Source organism: Pezoporus occidentalis, unplaced genomic scaffold (genome assembly GCF_034315485.1).
Source record: "Pezoporus occidentalis ecotype Australia unplaced genomic scaffold, CSIRO_AGI_Poc_V1 ctg9, whole genome shotgun sequence".
Taxonomy (NCBI): Eukaryota; Metazoa; Chordata; class Aves; order Psittaciformes; family Psittacidae; genus Pezoporus; species Pezoporus occidentalis.
The window spans coordinates 5,592,042-5,597,811 of record NW_026916262.1 but is presented as its reverse complement, the minus strand read 5'-3'; the positions used below and the strand labels follow the sequence as shown (position 1 = coordinate 5,597,811).

The following is a 5,770-nucleotide window of genomic DNA, read 5'->3' as shown; positions in this document are numbered from 1 at the left end:
CTCCATAGTGCTGCATGACCCCCTAAGCTGGCAGCAGGACACCAACCCAATTTAATATGAAGAAATGGTTCTTTCTCTCTGTACAGCTAATAACCTAGTCTGATACCTGGTTTTGCTGATTTACCTTAGAATCATAGAATCATAGAATCATTAGGGTTGGAAAGGACCTTAAGATCATCTAGTTCCAACCCCCCTGCCGTGGGCAGGGACACCTTATGCTAAACCATATCACCCAAGTCTTCATCCAACCTGGCCTTGAACACTGCCAGGGATGGAGCATTCACAACCTCCCTGGGCAACCCATTCCAGTGCCTCACCACCCTAACAAGAAAGAATTTCCTCCTTATATCCAATCTAAACTTCCCCTGTTTAAGTTTTAACCCGTTACCCCTTGTCCTATCACTACAGTCCCTAATGAAGAGTCCCTCTCCAGCATCCCTATAGGCCCCCTTCAGATACTGGAAGGCTGCTATGAGGTCTCCACGCAGCCTTCTCTTCTCCAGGCTGAACAGCCCCAATTTTCTCAGCCTATCTTCATACGGGAGGTGCTCCAGTCCCCTGATCATCCTCGTGGCCCTCCTCTGGACTTGTTCCAACAGTTCCATGTCCTTTTTATGTTGAGGACACCAGAACTGCACACAATACTCCAGGTGAGGTCTCACAAGAGCAGAGTAGAGGGGCAGGATCACCTCCTTCAACCTGCTGGTCACGCTCCTTCTGATGCAGCATTTCTTCTTGCCTGATCTTTCTACATTCAAATTATTATTTTAATTGAAGCGTTATTTGAAACATCTGCAGGAGACATCCATGGTACTGAGCACCTCTGCAGAGCATGTGGGTGTGCAGTTGTCTCATTTCCACATTTATGTGCTGTGATTCTTAGTTTCCTAAAAATAATTACTTGAACTGTCTATTTTATCAGTTTTCTTTCCATTCTCCAACACAAGTGGAATTCTGCCGTAGCCAAGGAGTTCCTCTGTTTTCTACCATTGCTGAGACTCTGTTTCCCATACAAGAAAAGGAAGTTTTCATGCCCTGTGGGCTATCCTGCTGTTTCCTAGGATACTTTCAAAGAAGTCCTGAGATGCCTTTTACAGCAAAGTATTTCTGATTGACTGGTATTTCTGATTCAGGTAGGGTGAAAAGGGCAGAGAGCAACTGGTTTGAGCTGAAGGGAAGGGAAAACAGTGTGAGGAGCAATACTGACAGAATCTGATGCTGTAAAAATTTTCTCTCGTCTTTCCATATCTATTCTTTTAGAGCAGCAGCAGCTCCTACTTGCCTATTTCTACTGCCTCCACACATGCATCCTCCAACAAAAGAGTCCTGAATGACAAAGTATGTTTTCAGGTTTCACTGTTGAACATTTTGTAGGAGAAGGGGATTGCTGTGAAAGAAGCTCCTCAGGATCAAAGCAATTATCAAGAGTGAACAAGTTAGCATTTCCTCAAAATCATGGAGCCTCTACAAGTGTGAGAGGTGTGAAGACTAACTGGGGATGTGACTGAAAGTGAAGAAACAAACAGATCCTCTGATCATGCTGGCCCTGATGCTCAGAAGGAGGGCTGAATTCCCTTTGTTTTGGGACAACCTGGCTTCCTAATAGGTCTCATGTGTCACTATTCTCTATTTTCAAAGGTGGGTTGGGTTCAGCAATAAAAGCAGACTAGATCAGGTAATAGTCTGGTTAAAACATCTCTAGTACAAAAGAATTACATGTTCTTCTGGATGTTTCTGTAGTGGTACCAGGACCTTTTGTCCAAGGTTCAATTAGTATAACTCTGTCACAGCACATTTCACCCAGAAATACCAAAGGGTTTAATAAAATTAGCTCGGTGGTCTTGCTGGGATGTGTGCTAGGGATTTGTTGCATTTAAAGCTGGTTAAAAATGTTCCAATTTAATTATTTTCTATTGGATTATGTATACTTTGCGGCATTAAAATGTTTCCTCTTATTTCACCCCAGGAGCCCAGGGAGCCTTGATGAAGAAGGCTGCCACATGGTGTAGAGCCAACCCTGAGCATTCAAGACATAACCCTTCTCCAAAGCAGAAAGTCTTAAATGGCAGCCCAAGAGGACTTGAACAAGACTGCCAAGGCTGCAAGTGTTCTTGGCTGCATGGAGGGAAACCTTAGGCAGAGTCTCCAGGAAAGAGAGGTCACTGACATTTTGAAAGGCTGAAATATATCTTTTGGAAGTCTCATTCTGTGATGACAGATTGCAATAGCCTTTTAGATGAAGAACAACTCTTATTTTTTATCTCTTCTGGAACTTCAGACTTGTTTATTCCAGGCTCTCCTCCTCTCCTCATACACAGAGAAGCAGAGGTGTTGCCAATGTCTTTAACTTTTCCAAAATCTCCTGGGAAACGGGATATAGCCAGCAATAAAGACTAGCAGATGTTACCATTGCTTTCTGTTATGAGAAGAGTACAACCCGTGACATTCTCATTTTTAAAAGGCTGCACCCTTTCTGTGATGTGCTTAGAAAGCTTCTTTTAATAAATGGATAAGATTAGTCAGTATTGATTGTTGAACTGAATTGTCTTTAATAGCAAACCACTTACTCTTTTCTACTGGGCTTTACTGTATGAATAGGGACTTTTAATTTGCTAATAAGTGACTAAAAATGCAGTTTTTGTAGAACTCCAGAGTCTGAGTGTATGGGATCATACTGTGCTCCTTCTCCAAAGAGATGCTATTTAATCCTTGCTTTCTTCAGCTTAAATAGAGTCACTTATGACCTTGCATCAACTCTCAGTATGTTGTTCTACTCTGCTGTAACTAATAGCATTAGTGGTAATTATGACCCATAAACCCACACGTTTCTACTAGAAGCAAAGAAAATTTATGCATTTGAAAGCCACTGTGCTTGAACGTATTTTAATTATGGCCTACATTAATATTTTTCAACATCAGCATCTCACTAATATGTCAGTTTAAATATACTAATCGTCATAGACCTACAGCAAGTCAGAGTTATAGATTACTGTTTTCAGGTGTCTGGGAGCAGCTCCAATAATTATAAAGAACCAGAGCAGCAAGTCCTATTTATAGACATCAATTCAAAATAAATGCAGAATAAAAAAGAATTATGACTTTGGGAACTGCTGCTTTTAAAACTAGCTATGGAAGCATAACCTACTGCTGAAATGATAAGGTATATTCATGAATATATTGCATGCTTTATGGCTCAGCTAAAGTCAGTACTTGGAAGTCATTTTGTTAAAATATGTTACTTTGGGAAAGAAGAGTTTCCTGAATAATCTTTAAAACAAGCAACATATTTTCTTTAATTCCTTTATAACTTAGGAACCAAAATGTTTGTGACTGAATCCTCTTTTTCACTGTCTTTTCTTTAAAGATTTTTATGCCATCATAAGAAACCTGTTATTGTCTTGTATCTTAGAAAAGATTTGCAAAAATAAATTAAAAGACTTTACAAGTGTGTGAAGAATGATACAGCAGTATAGAGGCAATAGTCAAAGTCATCCCATTGCAGTGATCATGTTTAAATATATGCTGAATTTTAAGCAGTTGAATTAATTGGATCACGATGAAAAGTGGTGCATGGATTGAGTTTGGAATGAGCAAAAGAATTTCTACCCCCTCATACTGTTTGTACTATTGTCCAATTCTCCAGAAACCAGACATGGAAAAGGAAACACTGGCAGGACTTTCTGCTTTGAGCATTACATGGCACAAAATGTTAGAGGTCCTCCACCAGCAGGGATATGGAATACACATTTGTTTCAGGTTTCCACAAGGCTCTGGAAGCTGCTCAAGAAGTTGCAGTGGAAGCAGAGCATTATAAATAAAAATCATAAGGGCAAAGCATGCTTAGTAGTAGAAATCATTTAAAGGGTGGTGGGGTATTTAATGAATGGGTTTTCTTATTAAAATATACATTGCAGTATTGACTGCAGCAGTGCGACAGGAATATATTAGCATTAGACAGATGCTTTAAAGGTGAAGTGAACTTAAAATATCACTGGCTGTTAAAGAGCAAGATACATAAAAGGAAGGAGTAATAAATAGCCAGAATGTCATTCTCGGTCATCTTAAATGGAAGCTTATGCAAAGAAACACTTATACAATGTAGCAAGGTAAATTGCAGTTTATTCACTGGTAAGCATTTATGAGTGAATTTTTTTGAATAACACTTTATTCAGCTTAGATATTTGGAAGTCATCACTATATCAGCCTGTAGGGTCTTCGATACTTTTGGGTTTTTATTGTACAATGTGAAGAACTGCAAAGTCATGGGTTTGTTCTTACAACGAAAAGATCCTCCTTGTCTGTTTTGCTTTTAACATTTCTAATAGCTGTTAAAGCATTCACCTTGAGTCTCTGAGATCAGAATATCCACCCTGTTTTGTCTTTGGTTGGTTTTTGTTATGAAAGGTAACTAGAGTAGTTTGGATACATCCCAGGAAGTTAGTTTACAGGTTTATGAGAACTCAGGTAGATATAAGGATCTCCTCCAAGTAAATAATGTAACTGTGCACAGCTGTAGAGAAGAGGAAGGCACACAGGCTTGAATCAAGGAGTATTGTCTTAAGCATAAGATCAGCCATCAAGATCCTTGAGCTCTGCAACTAGCAATGGCTTTTGTCTTGCTTAACTTCAGAGACAGCACTTGCCATCTAAGCTAGTCATGCTAAACTCAGTTTGTAGCCAAGTAAGACAATTAGGCACAACTGGGCTGTGTTTCAACTGAACTCTTTTGGCACCTACTGTGAGATGAGTGAAGCTGAGCTTTCCATTTAGTGAGGAGGTTGCACTCTGTACTCCGTTCCCTGATGTCTGTTGGCTCTTTGGCTCAGATACTCCCATGAATCACTGCCTCATTCGTGCTGCCAAGTACAGTTAGGCCTGTCCTTATGTTGAAGTTAAAGCTCTAATTAATGAGTCATTGAAATAGCTGACCTTCCTGTCTCAGGCTGGTGCCTTCCAGCCTATATCGTGCCTGAAAAACCTGATGTCTTAAGGACAGGATATCAGCAGGGAGCCTGCCCTGCGGCAAGAGGGATGGTGAGGGAGAGGGACAGTCTGGATCCCCCTGATGCTTGCCACGATGAGCTATACGCAAACAACACTGCCAGCTTTCCAAGACGTCTGTGCAGGTCATAGTCTGAGCACGTCACTAGGCTGTCAGGAGGTTCCTTGGACCAAGGATGAAGGCTCTGACAATAGTCAAATGCATACTGTAAAGTGTACTTCTGTGCTCTTGACTGAAATGTTTAAGCTATAAAATGCTCTCTTCCACCTTCTCTGTGACATCTGTGGCAGCTTTGACGCATGTTTATTATTATTTAATTCAGTTTTATTTTGCTTTGCTGCCTATTAAGGCCTTGGTTTATTACATAGCTGTTCTTGGTGTATTATTATGGCTCGTTTTTCATCACCTGTATTTGATAAGAACTTCTACTTCACCTCCTTTTCATGAGGAGGACAGGTTTTGCTTGTTTTAAACATGCAAGCATTGGGCATTTGATAAGACAAGAAAGAAAACTTGGAATAGAGCTTGATGAGGTGCATGATGGTCTTTATTTTGTCTGTCAGTCTTGGTATGTCACATTAAAGCTTTGTTTTATTATAAGATCACACCAGAACACCGCAACCTTCTGTGTAATGTCAGTCATAGGACTAATCAGCACTAACTGCTTGTACTAGGACATCTGCTGGAAAAATGTCTGACAGAATTGATCTGATTTAAGATTGAATGATGTTCCCAGGCAACTTGGGACCATTACAGACTATTCATTCC

General features: G+C 40.2%; 1 long non-coding RNA gene across 1 annotated transcript; it reads left to right on the top strand.

Moving 5' to 3' along the window:
- The first annotated feature begins 719 nt into the window (after positions 1 to 719).
- Positions 720 to 3,275, top strand: LOC134156699 (uncharacterized). Its single transcript, XR_009962026.1, has 3 exons — positions 720 to 1,101; positions 1,261 to 1,638; positions 1,967 to 3,275. It is a non-coding gene; the product is annotated as an uncharacterized LOC134156699 (long non-coding RNA).
- Positions 3,276 to 5,770: the final 2,495 nt, after the last annotated feature.